The sequence below is a fragment of the Pantherophis guttatus genome, chromosome 2 (genome assembly GCF_059756535.1).
Source record: "Pantherophis guttatus breed Tessera chromosome 2, ASM5975653v1, whole genome shotgun sequence".
NCBI classification, from domain to species: domain Eukaryota; kingdom Metazoa; phylum Chordata; class Lepidosauria; order Squamata; family Colubridae; genus Pantherophis; species Pantherophis guttatus.
The window spans coordinates 102,742,318-102,762,368 of NC_142064.1; the positions used below are offsets into that span (position 1 = coordinate 102,742,318).

General features: G+C 36.5%; 1 protein-coding gene across 3 annotated transcripts in view; it reads right to left on the reverse strand.

Annotated features, from left to right (window-relative positions):
* HAO2 (hydroxyacid oxidase 2) overlaps positions 1-20,051 on the reverse strand; it is an 84,069-nt gene that overhangs the window by 57,384 nt on the left and 6,634 nt on the right. The window contains exon 2 of one of the 3 annotated variants that reach the window (XM_087888318.1): positions 13,469-13,640. The exons of the other annotated variants lie outside the window; for them this stretch is intronic. The gene's annotated coding sequence lies outside the window, so the exon portion shown is untranslated. The remainder of the gene's footprint in view (positions 1-13,468; positions 13,641-20,051) is intronic. 3 annotated transcript variants of the gene reach the window in all.

The following is a 20,051-nucleotide window of genomic DNA, read 5'->3' on the forward strand; positions in this document are numbered from 1 at the left end:
TAAATTCATGAATGTCCCTCAAATTAGTTCATATGGGTAATGACCAGTGGTGGGATTCAGCCAGTTTGCACCACTTCAGGAGAACCGGTTGTTAACTTTCTGAGCAGTTTGGTGAACTGGTTGTTGGAAGAAATCATTTGCCAGGCTCAAGGTTGACTCAGCCTTCCATCCTTTCTAAGGTAGGTAAATTGAGGACCCAGTTTGTGGGGGCAATAAGCTGACTTTGTATAAAATAAACAAAAGTATGAAGGCTATTGCTTAACGCACTGTAAGCCTCCCTGAGTCTCTGGAGAAGGGCGGCATATAAATATAAATCAAAAATTAGGGCAGAGAACTGATTGTTAAATTTTTGAATCCCACCACTGGTAATGATCCATTGAGAATTTCTGCTAAATAAGTTGAAAACGTGATGTGACTGTTCAAAAATAAATGTCAAACTGCAGATTAAAAAGTCTCCTGTTCAAATCCCACAACAGCTATGAAATAATTTACTGAGATTAAGAAGTTAAGTTAAATAGTTAATTAAGATGTTCTAGCAAAATGGATACAAAGAAGGATTCCAGCTGCTGTCAGTAAAAATACTGAAAGGTATGATTTTGGTCTTAAGACATGAATTTATGCTGTGCGTCTACCTTGAGGTAGATATAGGGGCTCTTTCTTCCATGACACAAAGCATTATCTGACATCAGTAAAGGGATCTCAACAAAGCCGTAAGAACAGGAAAGAGTGCTCTGTAAGTGAAAATGGGCCATGGCTGAGATAAATTATGAATTAATATTTGCATGTTCTGAACTAGACAAATAAGCTGAAAAAACCTGAACAGTTCATGAACCCCTAGACCAGGGTATCAAACTCGATTTCATTGAGGGCCACATCAGGGTTGTGTTTGACCTCGGGGGGATGGGGTGGGCGTGACCAGGATGGGCATGGCCAGCTTGACATCACTTGTGTCAGGGGCGCCTGTGGTGGCCTGAGTGCTTTGCCAGCAAAAATGGGCTCCCAAGCTCCCTTTTCAGCTGCAACAGCATCCTGCAATCCTCTGCCAGTGAAAACGGAGCTTGGGAGGGCCGCACGTGGCCCTCCCGAGCCAGTCCTTTGCTGTTTCCAGAGGGGCCCCACAGGCCAGATCTAAGCACTCCGTGAGCTGGATCTGGCCCCCAGGCCTTGAGTTTAACACCCCTGCCCTAGACCATTCCAAAATAGCAATTTTTGAAAAGGGTAGATTGCTAGTGGGAACTATTTCCCAGGGACAAGAAGTAACCTGATTTTTATTTTTATTTTTATTTTTGGCATAGTTTGAAGCAAATTGCATAAGAAAATTTCTTTTAGAAGCTCTTCTACAAAATAAAACAAAAACAGAGAAAACCCATTGGCGAGTGGCTATGCCTAAAAACAACTACTTGTACTTTTCATGATTTGAAAAAAGATTCAGGGAAGATTTATTTTAGTCAAATTGATTTAAATCACCTATCAGAAGGAATGAATTTTAATATATCCACTAACAATCCTTTCTAGGAAAAGTGCAGTCATGTTCTATATAACATGAATAAAGATTTTTCTGGATTCAAAATTGCAATTTTTGAGTTTTATAAAGTACCGACACATAAAGTAATATTTAGTTAGCAGTTTTCAGATTAATGTTCATCACGTAGTAGTCTTAGTACTCAATAAGCAGAAACATATTTTGATGTCATTAGGAGATGAAGTAAGTTGAGTTCATTGAACAGAAGAGAGCTTTTGCCACAATGAGCTAAGAATAGAATAGAATAATTTTATTTCTATACCGCCCTTCTCCTGAAGGACTCAGGGCGGTGTACAGTCTATTAAAAACACAAGACAACATCAGTTAAAATAAGTTAAAATTATTAAATGAATTCGGCTCAATTTAAAATCCCAGGAATTTAAAACCCAATTTAAAATTGTTATGTTGATAGCCCAGCCTGGCGGAACAACAGGGTCTTGAGTGCACAACGAAATACCCGGAGGTCGGAGTTCTTACGCATTTCCAGGGGCAGTTCATTCCACAGGGCTGGGGCTCTGTGAGAGAATGTTGACATATTTTAAAACATACAAATAATCTTGTATGTCCTGGCTAGCTTTTTCATCAAGCAGTATTCACAGACTAGGACAGTTCAGCCAAGTCAGCAGAAGAAACTTAAAATATTGGCTAAGTGGAAAATTCAGACTCTACAAGACATGCAAGTCACTAGTGGGGACATCCCCAATAGTCTGTTCCACCTATTAAGTTCTTATTTTTTTTCCTTATGTCCTTTAACAATGTTCTTGAAAGACTTGTCAGTTTTTCTTGGTCAGAAATAGGTTGGTGGTGCTGGACTCTCAATCATACAAATGGTGTTATATAAACAAATTAAGGCATTTTCCATCCACAGCTTCTTGCCAAAAACTTTGGGTTTTACTTCAAAATTGTGTTTGCCTATTTCTGCAGCTCTGACTGGTTTATAAAATATATGCCTGAGCATTGCTTTCAGAGAATTAAAACAATATACATTGACAATAATAATGACGGTGATAGTACTGAAATGGTGCAATAATCTGGACAGGGCCATCTAAATCTATCATTGCAGCTAGTGACTGTTTGTCTGACATAACTAAATTCTGCACTAATAAATGTAGACCAGGATCTGCCTGTTTGAGGTGTGCATTTTAGGTACATAATGAAATCGCAATTGTACTTTGGTTGGAACCTCAAGAATTCCGTCTCCAGTGCATCTTTGGTATTCATGGTTAGTGTTCCATTTTGTTTTAGAAAGTTATTGAAAAGGAATTGACTCCCTTGTTGTTTTTCTTAGATGTAACCATGAAAGCCTCTATACCTTGGAAACTGAATATTACATTTACTGGAGGAAAAAAAAATAGATGTGGTGACAGAAAAAGAGTTTTCTTGTGATACTTGAGAGATTGTCTTACCTCAGTTGTTTTTACCTCTCTGATACAGTTAGCCAGGATGGGCATCCTTCATGTCCTGTTGCCAAAGAATGCCAGTTAGCTCACCTTATGGAACATTCCTCCTCCAGAAATCTGGATGACCCCACCCTGCGGACCTTTTGTAAAGCCCAGAAAACCTGGGCTTGGGACTGGGCCACTGCAGGTGTGCAGGGACCAACTTCGTGGTTGTGTTAATGATCTATCCATAACGGCATAATGGCTGCATCAATATTTGAAAGACTCGATATTTAATAAATAGCTTGATTAATACAATATAATGCTTCCTATTCTATATTTTCTCAAACCTTTCTTGCCAAAAGCCCTCCTAGAAAACACATTTGTTTCCCTTTCTTCTGCCATTATTTTGTTCCACTTCCAGCCCTCTGCCTCTGTGCCACTCTTTCCCTGCCAAATCCATTTCTCCCAACTTTATTGTGGTCCCATATCTATGGAGACAGGCCACATATGGCCTCCACTAGCTAAGGGTTGCTACTTCAAAAATGCCCTTGAATCAGTGTTTATAAATATGTTTGTGGGCTTTTTAAAACTACTTTCTCCCTCTTTTCTTTTTCTCTGTTTATTTCCTTTTTTTCTCCTTTACATGATTATGTTTATTTATTTGATTGGATCAACAGTTCCATAACTGTACAGGGGCAGGGAGAAGAAATCCACAGATTGTATACAGTGGTGAAATCCAAATTTTTTTACTACTGATTCTGTGGGTGTGGCTTGGTGGGCATGGTGTGGCTTGGTGGGCGTGGCAGGGGAAGGATACTGCGAAATCTCCAATCCCACCCCATTCCAGGGGAAGAATACTGCAAAATCCCCATTTCCTCCCACTCCTGGGAGAAGGATATTGCAAAATCTCCATTCCCACCCCACTCTGGGGCCAGCCAGAGATGGTATTTGCCAGTTCTCCAAACTACTCAAAATTTCTGCTACCGGTTTGCCAAACTGCTCAAAATTTCCCCTACCAGTTCTCCAGAACCTGTCAGAAGCTGCTGGATTTCACCCCTGATTGCATGTGGACCTCAATGTCCCTTCTACAACTCCTAGAATACCTTAAATGTCTTTGACCAGCTTTAAATGGGATAGTATCAATCTTTTTTATCCTTTTTATGTTTTTAATGGAGAAGATGTTATGACACCTATTTCACTTCTTAAAAACACCCCAATTTGGCCAACTTTAAATAAGCCAAACAAGTGAAATCGCAAATACAGGAAACCACATAAGCCAAGAGACATACAAGTTAGCCAGGATCTTGGCTGAAAGACTGAGCACCCAAACAGGCAAAAATGCATGGCTCCCTCATAAGAAATGGGCACTATTTCAGAACTTAACAGTTTTTATCTTATGTATATATATGAAATGGGAGGAAATAGCTCAATGCATTTTCTTTTTCTTCCAAACAAAAGTATTCAGTTGAATTTCAGGTATTTTAAAATAAATATGGAGGGTATAGAATAAACTGTACCATTCTTGGCCCTATCCTCATTCTCATTACTGACAAGTCTAGAAAGTTTCTGGTTTCAGGAGAGAAAATATTGTGAAAGGAACATTTTCATAAGCCTCAGTAATAACAGGAATAACAGTAATAACAGGATGAAAAGAAAATATTCAACTTGCATGTGACCTGATTGGTGCAATCGATTTTCTTCCTCAAATTTCACATCACCTTTCATGATTGTATAAATGCTTCACTGCAGAAATGGTTCTCTGGAGAAAAGGTTTAATACAGCTCATCAAATATTGCTTACCAGTAAAGCTCAACATATTTTTTTATATGTTTTTGGCATTTTATTCTGGGGGTTATAAATCTCCTTGCATATTAGTTGTTGCCCTGTTTAAACACTGATATGTTGTCGAAAGATTTCCCAAATATATAGATCCATTTACAATGGCATGAACTGTACTGTACTGTAAACATGGAAATCTAAATGCTGAAAGTGAGAATTCTTTAAATTTTGTAAAAAAAATAAATGCTAAGGAAACAGAACAAACATATCATTAAATAGTATAATGTAAATAATTAAAAGTGAATTGTAACAATTGTCTTTGTCTTAAAATAAATAATTAAATGAATAATAATGATAGCATCTCCTTATCCCAGTTCCTTGGGAAGAACTCGATAGGTGAATAAAAATGGCAAATCTAATCTAAAAATCTGGCTGACTGTAATGAACCATAATAATTTAAATTAGTTTGATTTTTTTAAAAAAAAATGCACATATAGAGGCTATAAGAAAAAATGGACTGGATAAATATAGTTGTTAAAGTATTATTATTCGATGTTCTTCCTATATGCTAACATCTAGGTCACTAATGGCCCCTACATACCTCTGTATTACTTTCGTGTTTAGATGAAAGTCCCATTATGTAGTCACAACAACCGTAATTGCTAAACCATCTGCTTTATTTATATATATTCATATATATTCATATATAAATTTTTACATATAGCATCCTTATGAAATATATCCTTCTAGAGTTATAATGATTGTTATCTGGATGATTCACAAACTATGTATCTCCATTAACTACAACATTCTCATGGATACTGATAACAGGTTTATTTACAACTCAACTCGTTAAAAGTGGGATAGACTGATATTTGCATTTGAAGGCTTACTGAACACTCCTGTATACTTCTGTGCAGACCCCTTCTCAATTATAAAACAATACTTCGTCAATGGCCAAATGTAGGGATATCCTCAACTTCAGTCTCTGTAATCATAGATATATGGACTCTAATGGCCAGTCTCCAGCATTCTGTGCTCTTAACAGCAGGAGACCTGTGATTCTTTATTTATTTTTTTTATTGAGTTTTAAACAAAGATATAAAGACAATACAAAAAATACAAAGACATTACAAAGACAAATGAGTTCCCACCACCAACCTACCCACACCATACTTTACATATATGTTTTGATCATCATCAGAATATATATTGCTTTATAAGTTAATATATAAGTAATACATTGTCAATTCAGATGTTTTAGATTAGAAATAATCTTGCATCTCCTCTTTATTTATTTATTTCCGGTTTTATTTTTTCTACCCTACTTCCGGCGGCGATCTCAGCGCGTTAGGGACGAAAGGGGCGATGCTCCGCTCCTGAGTTCCTAACAATCCCACATCTGGAGCCGAAACAGGCGCTATTGATCTCGTAGTGATCAATAGTTTAAAGGGGAACATCTTAGGACCTCAGAGGAGATGGCAACTTCTCTGAAGGTACAAGATTAAGCCCTTAATCCAGAGTGAGGAAAAACCAGCCTTATGGGACTGGCCAGAGGCGCTGATAACTGTATAAGAGGGAAGCGAAGATTGAAAACTATAAGAGGTCATCAACAGAAGACTATTATCTAGAAAAACCCAAAAAACTACCTGATAATAAGAAGCAGCGCTGGTGGAAGAGAAACCCGAAAAAAGAAAGAGGATAAGCGGCGATGGAAGATAGATCGGAATGGAGCCATTTTGAAAGCAAAGTGACAGCGCAAAAATCTGAACAGCTGAGTGTACAGTGAGAGTTGGGACAAACCCCGGTAAAATTGATTGGAGTGGATTTATACAAACTATCTTTTAGTGATACTTCTTGCGAAGATTAGGATACAAAACTGATACAAAGTGTGAGGGACTTTGATTATTTGACTACTAGAGACTGAACTATTTGGATTGAACAATTTAAATATTGACTAATACCTGATGAACCAGATGATAAGGACTTAAATAGAGGATACAACATTACACTCTTGGGATCGGATGTGGATTCTAACAACTGGAATACAGAGGACTATAGATTAAATTGGATCGTGGAATAATTAAAGTGAATAGGGTGACTCAGACCTTTGGAACCGTATTTGGTTGGAAGAAAGATAAGTTTACATAACACCAAGAAAGATAAGAGACTATAATTAATGGACAATATATATATGCTTGGCTCGATTTAAGTTTATTCTACTATATATCTTAAGATACTAGACCCGGAAAATAACCTTTAATAACTTATTAGTTTTTCTCTTAAGTAGTTTGTCTAATTTGTCTATTTGAAATTAATTAAACAATTATAGCATATTATCTTTAATTATATTTAATTAATTTATTCATATACAGTAAATGATTTTAAATAATTAGATAGAACTATAATAATTAAATTGATATTGATACTATTTTAGAACTATTATAATAAAATACATTTTATTTTGTAAGTAATTGAAGAATAAGGTAACTAATGAATTGTTAGAAGCTTACTTTTTCCCCGTTGTTTCCCCCTTCTCTTGCTTCCCCCCCCCGCCTTCCTTTTTGCTGTTTTCCCAATATCGTATTATTAATCAGAAATACTCTGAAAAAACCTTGTAAAAATAATCCTGGATCTAGGTTATAAACATTAGACGTGAGAATTTTATGAAATTGTGGGCAAAAATAATAAGCATAATAGATATGGCAACCTCAAACATACCAACTACTATTAAATCAACCAAGAAAATACCCCCAACCCAAACACTATTGGTGGCTTCCCCGGTCCAGCAGAAGACAGGGGAAACAACAGATAAAGAAAAGACCAACATAGGTATTCAAAACATCCAAGCTGCCCTTGCAATGATTCAGGAGGGAATGAAAAGGATGGAAGATAAGATGACCCTGAATCATGATGAAACCAAAAAGAACCATGAACAAATGCGATTGGATGTAGGGGAAATTAAAGATGAGATTAGAAATATAGATGAAAAAATAGAGAAAATTCAACAAAATATAACCGAAAACGAACAGAGAATCCATAAAGTTGAGGAAAAGGCGGAAGCCACAGCTACCAGGTTGGAACAGATGGAGAACCAACAAGCAACAAGAAGTCGAGACACAGAAGATGCACTGACATTTCTTGAAATGGAAAAGGCATCTTTCTACTTAAGATTTCAAAATATAGAAGAACAGAGAGAGGAAGACTTGGGCGAAATTATGGTTGGAATCTTGGCAGAGGCGACACATAAGGATAAAGATGAAATAAGAGGTGGTGTCGACGAAATTTACAGGGCCTTCACAAACTACGCCAGAAGGAACAAACTCCCTAAAGAAGTACACATCAGATTTACAAAAAAAAACAATGAAAGAAGAAATATACCGAAAGATGAGAGAGGAGACAGTCATGTACAAAGGGAGGGAAGTTCTAACGCTAAAACAAGTACCGAGAAGGGCCAGGGATAGGAGAAGAGAATATAACTTCTTAACCCGACAATTAAATAAACTCAAGATTAAATTTAGATGGCTTATACCAGAAGGAGTACTCATTTCTTGGGAAGGAAGAAAATTTCGAATCGACACCATAGAAAAAGCCCAGGACTTCGCAGACCAACATTTAGGATATGAAGGAGAACAGGAGAGCAGAGGAGGCAGAGAAGATTCAAACCCCAGTGACCAAGAAGAGCAACCAATAAATAAGGAGGACAAGGAACGGAAGAAGGGAAAGCTGGGGAAGAAGGAAATGACGGGGATCACACAAAGAGTCACAAGAAACACATCAAAACTCAAAATAACAGACAAATAAACAACACCAGGAATGGAAGAAGAATTAAAACTCATCTCTATAAATATAAATGGTCTAAATTCACCAAGCAAAAGACATCAGATATTCACTAAACTGCAAAAATTAGGAGCAGATATAATCACCTTACAAGAGGTACACATAAAAAAACAACAGAAAAAATTACTCGAAAATAAAAAATTAGGAGTAATGTACACATCCTTAGGCGACTGTAAAAAAAGGGGAGTGGTAATATATGTTAGAGACCATATAAGAACAAAGCCAATATATGTGGACAAAGAGGGTCGAGTCTTAATAATAGAAGTAAAACTGGAAACAAAAATAATACTGTTAGTAGCCATCTACACCCCAAATGGAAACCAAATAGACTTTTATAAAAAAATTACACGATAAATTAAAAGAGCTGGATTATGAAAATATCTGCATTGTTGGAGATTTTAATGCAATTGTCAACACACGAGAAGACTACTATAGTAACAGGAAGAATAAAATCAAAAGGAAGACACTGCCACAAACATTCAAGAACTTGGTACAAGAAATGAGTCTACATGACACTTGGCGAGAATTAAATACTACAACCAAACAGTACACATACTTTTCTGGCCCACATCAATCGTGGTCAAGATTGGATATGGCCTGGATGACACCCCAACTAAGTAAAGAAACACACGACGTAGAAATTATGCCTAACATATGGGCTGACCACAACCCCATCAAAATAATTTGGAAAGGCTCCCGAAAACAAAAAAGATGGAAAATGGATACAAGTATTATAAAGGAAAAAGAGTATCTACAAATGATGGAAAAAGAGATTAAGATATTTTTCCAAATTAACACAAAGGACCAAACGTCGTTACAAAATCTATGGGACACGACGAAAGCATATATTAGGGGCCTAACCATTGCATACGTGGCAAAGAGAAAAAAAGAGAAACAAAGAATCAGGAATGACTTATTGGAAGAAATCAAGATAGAAGAAACTAAACTACAACAGCACCCTTTTATTATTATAAGATAGCACAGCAAAAACTTAATTTGGCTAAACACAAATTGAATTTGACTACAAAAGCTGATTTGGCACAAAAAATAAAAATGGCAAAACAGACCAACTTTGAACACGCAAATAAAACTGGACGCTGGTTAGCCCATAAATTAAAAAAGCAAACAGACAAAAGAATTATACACCAACTCCAGGACGAATCAGGAACTTTATTCCATACACACGTAGATAAGAAAAACATAGCCAAAACATTCTTTCAGAATCTCTATCGGCAGGAAGATATCCCGGAAGACCAAATTCGAAAATATCTTAGTAAAGTGAATATTACACAATTCGAAGAAGAACATAGAGAGACCCTGAATCGCCCCATAACAATGACTGAATTGATTGAAGCTCGTAAAAAACAAAAGAACAATAAAACTCCAGGACCAGATGGAATTCCTACTGAATTTTATAAACACTCCCAACAAGAAATAGACGAAATATTGCTACAAGTCTTCAACGCAGCATTATTGACAGCTGAAATCCCAAAATCATGGACAGAAACCATTATTACGTTAATACACAAAGAAGATTTAGACCGGACCCAAGTTAGGAATTACAGACCCATTTCATTACTCAATGTAGACTACAAACTATTCATGCCAATATTAGCGCAGAGACTTAAAACAATAATTCATAAATACATACATACAGACCAAAACGGCTTCATACCCAGGAGGCAGATTAAAAATAACTTGAGAACGATCATAGATATACTGGAATACTACGATAAGAAAATAGATAAGGAAATAGCTTTAATATCTCTCGACGCCCAGAAGGCCTTTGATAATTTAAATTGGTCCTTTCTTACATCACAACTTGAATTAATGAATTGCGGAGAGAAATTCCTTGAATTGATAAGAAAGATTTATTCCTGTCAAACAGCCAAAATTGCAATAAATGGTGACATGACACAAACTTTTGACATCCAGAAAGGCGTACGACAAGGTTGCCCCATGTCACCTCTATTATTTATAATCGCACTGGAAGTTTTACTAACGGAAATCAGGAAGGAAGAAGACGTAGAAGGCCTTAAGATTCGGGGAGAGGAGTATAAATTACTTGCCTTTGCAGACGATGTGATCTTCATATTGGAAAACCCAATACGATCTGGAACCAGGTTGATGACAATGATAGAGGAATACGGGGAAGTTGCGGGCCTCAAAATAAATAAGCAGAAGACGAAAGTATTGACGAAGAATATGACCCAAACACAACAGTTGAAATTAGAACAAGAATTAGGACTTCAAATAGTAAAGAAAATAAAATACCTAGGTATTTGGTTGACAGCAAAAGCAACTACAATTAAAGAAGATAATTATACCAAATTGTTAAAACAAATCAAAAAAGACTTAGAAATTTGGAGTAGATTACAACTCTCATTGATGGGCAGAATTGCCTCAATAAAAATGAATATATTACCAAGAGTACTATATTTATATCAAGTGATACCAATACACCCCGGAAGAGATTTCTTTAAAAACCTCAACAAAACAACAATGAACTACATATGGCAGGGAAAGAAGGCCAGAATTAAAATCAAAGCCCTACAGGATTCACGGGACAAAGGAGGCCTAGCAACACCAGATTGGGAACTCTACTATAAAGCATCAGGATTGACCTGGATTAAAGAATGGATGGAACTCGACAACAAAAGAACTTTATATTTAGAAGGCTTTGACTTAATAAGAGGATGGCACGCTTTCTTATGGGACGGATCGGATAAAAGACACATGTACTTCCAATGTCATATAATTCGAGCTTCATTATCCAAGATCTGGCAGGATATTAAGAGAACTCACTATACTAAAATACCAAAATGGTGGTCCCCGATGGAAGCATTGATATACCCGAACACTCTCGAAATAGGAAAAATGATGAGGTACCAAGACTTACTGAATCATGAAGGCGAACTCATCTCAAGACAGCAACTCCAAAACTCCAGCATAAATATTGATTGGTGGCCCTATACTCAAATACACTCAAGACACATAGCAGACAAAAAGCAATATGGAATCTCGAATAATTTGAACGAATTGGATAAGATTTTACAAGGCCCAGAACAAAAAATGATAACCAAATTATATAACTACTTACTTAGATATAAATTACTGGAAGAAACAGTAAAAGAAAATATGATAAGATGGGCCAGGGACATAGGGCACAACATCCAACTGGCAAACTGGGAGAAATTGTGGAAACAGAACATCAAAATGACAAGAGCCATACCCTACAAAGAAAACCTCATAAAAATGTTTTACAGATGGCACCTAACACCAGCCAGACTAGCCAAAATATATCCAAACACCTCCCCACGCTGTTGGAAGTGCAAAACAAAAAAGGGGACATACTACCATGCCTGGTGGAAATGTACAAAGGCCCAACAATACTGGAAGGACACAAAGGAAATTATTGAAGAAATAATAAACCAACAAGTAGAAAACACTCCAGAATTTTTTTTATTTGGAATGATAACAACACAACACAACAAAGAGACAAAATACCTCATCATACACATTTTGACAGCAGCACGGTTACTGTTTGCGCAAAATTGGAAATCAGATCAACTCCCAACCAAAGACAAACTAATCTCAAAGATAACAGAATGTGCCGAAATGGATAGACTGACACTAGAACTCCAAGATAAAGAAGAAAATGAATTCTATCTTGTGTGGCACCAGTGGTATCAATGGCTGGAAAAGAAAATCAGTACAAATATAGATGAGAGACCTGTGATTCTTTATAACATGTTAGCTTTAAGAAATTTATTGTTAGAATCTCTCCAATTTTTGGAGTGCTCTTGGGTGAGTTTTTCTATAATAGTGAAAGAAGTAGCCGAATCAAGCAACTTATGTGTTTCCAATAATACAATTGTATCAAGTGGGTGGTCTAAGAGCACAAACTCTCTACCTGGCCAGTTTTTTTTTAAAGATTTGAAAATATTCATGATTCTTTTGGTTTTTTAGTGGATGGAGAATTCATACTTCCCAAGAGCTGCTTGTCTTTCTGACCCTTGCAACCTCTTAAAGGGCTGTTGGCCAAGATATCTGGGATATCTCTGTGGACATGCTGCACACAGTACTTGCTGCTGGGAGCAATGCAATCTGCATTGCAATGGAGGTTTGTGGTGGGGGTTCCTTTGTGATGGCTACAATTTGGGATAGAAGGAGATAGTAATGTTCACTCACTGGAAACACATGTGCACTGCACATGCAGAAGAAGCTATTGGAACCATAAAAAGACCTTGCAAATTGATAAGAGCTAACCCAGAGTTCCTTTGTTAATGTTAAAAACTTGTTTCGATATGCATTTTTATTTGCAGTAATAATACTTATACTATGAACTAAATCTGTATTTTTCCCACCAACCAGTATATTTCTAGAGAAAATAAAATTATATGGCATTATAAAAATCATTCATTTTCAAAGGTGAAGGAATAGATTTGCAGCAATTCTTCTATTTCCCTCTAATTGCTGTTTCCTCTTAGAATCTGCTTCAGCAATTTTTTTTTGGGGGGGGAGCTTTGAAGCACATTTTAAGAGGGGAAGGTGAAGTGGAAAAGGAATCACCAAGAATCATCATTTCAATGATGAATTTCTTCTATTGGCAGAGAGACAAACCAGCTGGATACCATCCAATAGAATAATGTAAAGATTAGCCAAGCCCTCTATTTGTTACAATTTTATTATATATTTCCTTATTTAAACAATTTGCATAATATACAGTAAGTATATGTAGAAATATGCTGGATTTAAGATAATAAGTTTTACCTTTAACTCTTATTGTTTATTTCTGGATTTGGGGTCAGGGGAAGATCACTCTAATGTTGCCAAATACTGCTTCAACCCATTCCTGTATCATTATTTTAAATCATCATCAACAACAACAATAACATCATCATCAACATCATCAGAAAAAACAAGAATTTATATGAATATTTACCAGTTGTAGATTAGAATTACACTTCTAAATAGTCTTCCAGTTGAGATTCATGACAGTAGGACATTTTTTCCAACTATGGGACTTCAAACTATTGTAGTATTTATGGGAAATACTTCCAAAGTATAGGTTCAACATTTTTGCAATCAAAACAGCACATTATATTCTTTGGCAGCTAAACAAAAATAGAAAGTTACAGATGAAAATCTGGCCCCAAAGAAACCACATCATATTAAATATGATCTCCATTCTTGTAAAATGAGCACCTATATAAGTTTGAATAATAAATAAATAAATAAATAAATAAATAAATAAATAAAATGAACTTTGAACAATTCTTCAGTAATTAGCTGAACACTTAATCACATGAGTTTTATTGATTTTGACTGTGGTTTATATTTGCTGTTTCATACCTTGTTTCAATCTGCTTTTGAGCTGATCCAGGACTGTAATAAACAATATTGTCTTTCTTGTCTTGAACCCTCATTTTCCTCCTATAGGTTCCAATATATTTAAAGTAATAGTAGTGGTGGTAGTGTTGTTGATGATGATGATGATAGCATTTTGTTGAATGAACCATGATCTATCCATTGAAATATAACTTATAGATGCCAGAATATTTTTCATTGGCATTGATTTATTGGACATTCCAATTTCATGCCTCCCTTCAGTCCCAATTTCTAGTGACATGTATTCCATAGCACATGACATACTCATGTTACAAACGTCTGTTACTTATTCTATATGCTCACACGATATTAATACTTTGTGCGTGCATGATTCATATTTGAATCCCGTTCCTTCTTTTGGGAAAATTCAAATATGGTAACTTTGTCACAATAGTATTAATTTCTTATTCAGAATCCTGGCACCTGGCAGGATAAATATAGACGATTTTATTTGCAAAATGCCATGCAAATTGATCACAACAGGAATTCTGACAAGTAACCTCCTAAGGCTACATGGAAAAGATTACCATTCAGAGAAGCTCCACGGGACTGAGTTTTCAGATATGATTGATGATGGAAAATTTTAACATTGATAATCTACAGATTTGGTAACTGAAAATTATATCCTCAATTCCTGCGCCCATCTCTTTGAATTTGCTTCCAAACATTGAATAAACACTGAAGTGTGTCTGGGTGTGTTTCAGAGGAGATTGAATTGTTCCTATTTTCCTGCAGTGTTAAGAGACACCTAACTTGTTGCCTGCTTTGTAGTCAAACTGAGGAACAGAGACTGACTTCTGACATTACACATCATAATGTTTTGCAGTTCATTGTAGGAGTTGATTTGTCAAGCTTTCCTCAACAACTTTACTGGGAGTTATATTGTGGCGTTGACATTTAAAATCTGTTAGAAGTCTCACCTCAGTACCTCTACAGAGTTATAATTTTCAGTGCTGCTCTGATAGAAGAAATGATTCTTAAATTGCTATGTGTATAACATAGGAATCTCTAATAAAGAAAATAGAAATTTAAAACATATTATAAAAAAAAGTATTTAAAAATGTACTTAGTATTACCATTTGTTGAAATGAAAGATGGATGCAAGGTCAGAAAAATATAACATGGCTGCCCTATGAGAAATTAGCTCCTAGCTTCTCAGTTTGGCTCTACCAAAACCACCGTGGCAGCAACTGGAAGTATACTAAATACGTTTTCCAGATGTAGTCACATTCAAAACTTTATGTTTACATATGATGCTGGCCATCAATGTCCATAATCCATATTTCATTGTGTAATTTGTTTGTTTGTTTGTATACATAGCAAATAGCTGAGTGCTATCCAAATAAAATTATTCTATATTATAAAATTCAAGATGAAAGTACCAAAATACCTAGCACTTAATAGTACAGATCACAAAAATTTGACCGGGAGGTCAATAAGTGTGCAGAGCTGAGAAATTTTCTAGTGGCCAGTGTCCATATTAAATTTTTAGTCTAAATGTGGCCCTCAAACAAACATAATGGAAAGAAATATTTCATATAGATAGATGGCATTAAAAGGTAAAGGTTTCTCTGTCAGTCATGTCCGAATCTAGGGTGCAGTGCTCATCTCTGTTTCTTGGCTGAGGGATCCAGCATTGTTTGAAGACAATTTCTGTCTTCAGGAAGAGGTGGCTAGCATGGCTGTACACCAAAGGGGCTTGAAACGCTATTACCTTTCCACCTAAGTGGCACTTATGAATGTATTTGCATTTGCAATGCTTTCAAACTGCCAGGTGGACAAGTAACAGGAACTCCCTCATTGTGCGGTGCTCAGGACTTGAACCCGGGCTGTCAGCTTTTCAGCTAGCAAACTCAGTGTTTGCTCAGCTATCATACCCCCTATATAAGAGTTATCCTACCCATGTTATGAAAAGGAGAATATCCACTGCCAAACTGGATATTTCTAGGGGGTCACATTTATCTTCCTCCTCCCCCCCTTCCTTCCAACTAGTATGCTGTCTTTGTTAAAATCATCACGTTAGATTCATACAATCAAGTCCTTTTTTTTAAGAGATAGAGGCTCCTTGAGTGACTTTAGGCAAGTTTCTCATTCTACCTTACAGTACTGTGCTTGGGAAAATGAAAAAGGTGCTTACCATGATGTTTGGAGCTATGAGAAAGAAGATGAAATATAAATCTAACAAATAAATTACATATCCCAATTTCCTAAGTGTGCCTCTGACTCAACTCCAGTTTCATCCTTACAGCAACTCTTTGGGCCAAAAGAGAGTGACTGGACCAATGTCTCCTTAATCCTAGCCTAGCACATTAAACATGACATATTCTACCAGTTCAGTCCTCGATCATTTGTTCATCTGTGCCTTTCATGTGGAATTTCCCGATCCTTCTAGTAATGTGTATAGAATACATTGGGTCCTAAGAGCACAAATATTGGCTGTTTTTGACCTAGGTGACAACTACCACCTGTAATCAATACTGTGAAGCTTGCTGTTGTTTGTTTGTTTGTTGTGTCCTGTTGGTTATTGGTTGATTGCACTCTCTATAAGTGGAACTTTATTCTTAGCTACAATCCACCTTACTATTTCTTCTGGAAATTAAAACTGGGTCCCATTGGTGAGAGTAACCATCCAGTAGGCCTTACTTGGAAATATGATGCCTGCAAGTGGTTGACACTTGTGATACTGTGACTCTTGGGAAAATTTGTTAACCTTCGAAAGAGGTCTCTGAGGCAGAAATACTTTCAAGTTTTACAAGATGGTGAAGTCCCCTTTGGTTCTTTTAAAAAGTATTAGCAGAGGTCAGATTAACAAGTCAACACTGTAACTGGAGATGAGCAGGATTCCTCAAACTGGGACTGAAAAGAAAAGAGTGAGGGAGGGGATTGGGTGTGAGGATGAAAAGCTCCCAAGACAACCTGACTCTGATCCTTCTCCTTGGTTGGGCCTGGGGCATACTAGATAAGGTGAAGGGAAATTGTAAAATTAGACCTGGCAACCTTCACAGAGAGGCCCAGCACAAGCTCCTTGGCCTGAGGGAAGCTGAGAAAGTTTGAGGAATTGTGGGGGAAAAAGATCTTGGCAGGCTAACTTCCTGTGGCGGCATCCAAGGCTAATTAGTTTTCAGTGTTCTGTGTGTGCTTGAATGGAAACGAGCCAGCACTGAGAGGCACTAGATGAGGAAATCAAAACCACATGGACTAAAAAAGAAGAAGAAGAAAAAAAAGGGGGGGTCCTTTTTAGCTACATTTTCTTTTTTCTAAAGGGGGAGTCAGACCGTTTCTTTTCATGAACACTAAATCACCGCTGCTCCCCTGTCTATCACATCTCACATCTGCCTCAGAACTCATTAAACATCAAAAGGCAGCTCGATCAGTTCTGCTTAGTTAGAAGTCTAAGTCACTAGAAGTCTAACCAGAAAAGATTTTGTATGTTTTTAATAATAGCTTGAGGAACTTCTTAGCACTCTATAAATTACTTAATGCAACAAAATCTTCCTGTGGACCAGCAAATGTTTTATAGAGAGAATAAATACTGCCTTAACATGCTTGTGGTGAGCCCACAGCCATAGATAAGGAGTTTAAATGAAACTTTAATTCAAATTTCAATTCATACACAGTATTTTATGTACAAGTATGCACTTGTATGGGTGGGTGTGAGTGTATTCTCTTCAGAATTCTTGAGGCTATTCATGCTTATTATTATTACTATTCCAAATTGACTTTTTCTGACTGTGATGCTTTATATCTTTTCTCTCTTCATTCTGTCAGATTTGTAAAGTAATCTGCAAATAATTCCTGAATTTATTGAATAGAAGACTAACATTTCCCCCTCAATAATTCATCTTTGAAATAGTAGGGTCATTTTATGTTTGTTGACAATATGGTAAACGAGGCAGATGAGTTTTTCTTTCCTATTATTCTTAGAGGGAGGGCCTCTTGAATTTACAATTGTCTCCCTTTTAACTAAATATAATTCTTGTTGACCGCAATACATTTCTTCTATAACCTATAATACCACACTATTAACTGGCTATACAGTATGTGACAAATTCAATTACTCTCCACAGGGTAAGCAAGGACTGAAATATGGCATTTCTTGGGTAAAAGCCTGCCCAGTGATATTTAAGAAACAAAAGAAAAACTGCCATGGGAAGTGGCAAATTTAAGTGGAGAAGTTAGAAAGGGAGAAGGGTTGTTTAACACGGGTTTTTTGTTTTTTGTTTTGCTTTCTAGTTGGATATTCCCTTCTCCAACGGAATATGGGATTCTGCTTTCTAAGGAAAAAATATAACTACCCTATTGGGAAGAGAAGCAGCTGGGACATATGGATAGAGTACAAAAGATTATGCAGTTCTTGCAAACCAATGGACTCATTTTAAGACTGTAAACTCACAGTTTTATTTTTTTCTTTAAAAAATAGACACACATACACACACACACAAACACATACAACTATATATCCCCTTTAATTTTAATCAAAGAGAGTATATAAATGCAATTTATAACAGATAACAAAACAGTGCATGAAGCAAAGGAGTTCTTCATTTGTGCCAATGGCATTAAATTCTACTGAATATAGACCAGATGCATACAATATGGTCAAAAATGCATTATTCAGACTATTTGTGATGAATTTTCATATCGCTCAATGATTCTGTTCTAATGGCTATTTACATGAGTAAATGCTGGTTTTCCAAACCACAGCGTTCATGACAGAGGCTCAAAATTCATACTGTTATTTGCACTGACATCCAGCATGTGAATATCAGGGCAAGCAAAGGAAAGTTTCTCTGAATGCAAGCTGAGGTTTGAGAGTCGAAAGATTTGCCAAAGCATAGTGTGAAATCAAATTATATCATTAAGCCCTCCAAGAAGAATTGTTGGAAGATTGGCAGTGACTTAATAATTTGTAGAGGCTGTTGCCAGATGAATTTTTCATTAATGATGTGGAATAGATCATCACATATATACATGCACAACTACACACTCCTCTGGATGTTTTCCATTTCTCTCTGCCCCCCCCCCCCACTTTATTTCATGCATGAATTAGGCTGGTATTCAGTTTAACAGGGAGAGAATCCTGGAAAAATTCAAGTTCACTATGTTCATATGTAAAACAGTTCACTTCATATGTAAAACAGAAAGAAGAGTATGACAGAGGAGAAGATGACAGCCTCTTTCTTGGTGGAAAGCAAAGAATTTAGGCACCATTCTTATTGGGGTAAAATTGTATTTAGGCTGAATCACTTTATATTATTAAATCTTCCATATGAAAATGTCCTTCTTTTAGAAAATTGTTCTATCATGAAGTCTTCTATGTTATTTCCAACACAGAGACACAGATTTAATTTGTTTGTTGAAATAGAAGAACACTCATCACGTTAATCTTCACCTGATGTCTTACATGGCACAGATCAAGAAATCTACATCATAAAGGAAGACCATGGTGCCCTGGTCAAAGAAAAGAGACCAAGGGGAAAGTTGGGAAAGAAACAGGGATGCCAATCACCAACACTTCTCAGAAATTGTTGTTAAAATTTTTGATTGGGGGCCACCCAGAGTTACAGGATGAGCAGCTATGTAAATCTTTCAAATAAATCCATAAATAAAATGCCAACAGAAATAGGATTTTTTCTGAGAAGCAAAAGGAAGATGCAACTTGTCTGGAGAAGAGGACATTCTTGGTTAAGTCAATGAAGATTCTCAATCATCCAGATAGAGTTGTCTGTAAGTTGAGTCATGGCAACGTCTTTTCTTTTTGGTCTGAAATGTTTCACTGTGTTTCAAACCAAAAAGAAAAGACGTTGCCATGATTCAACTTCCAAATTCCTGGTTTAGACCCCACAGCCATTCCTGGTCCATTCCACATGCTATGCTGCTTCCTCCTGTCCTATAAAGCCAGAAAAACTCATCTTTTGCTGCTGTGTCAAATGCAACCCCTCCCTCCTTTCTGCCAAGTTCCATAAAATGAAAGCAGGTCTTTCCTGAAAACATCTTGTTGCCCAAGACCTTCCTGCATCTTCTCTTGTCTGACCCTCTGCCATAGGGTCCTAACTATAAGAAACCTAGAAAAGCAGCAGGAGCAGGAGAATTGTGGGTGTTCATGGGGTGTAACAAAGGATATAGTAAAAAAAAAA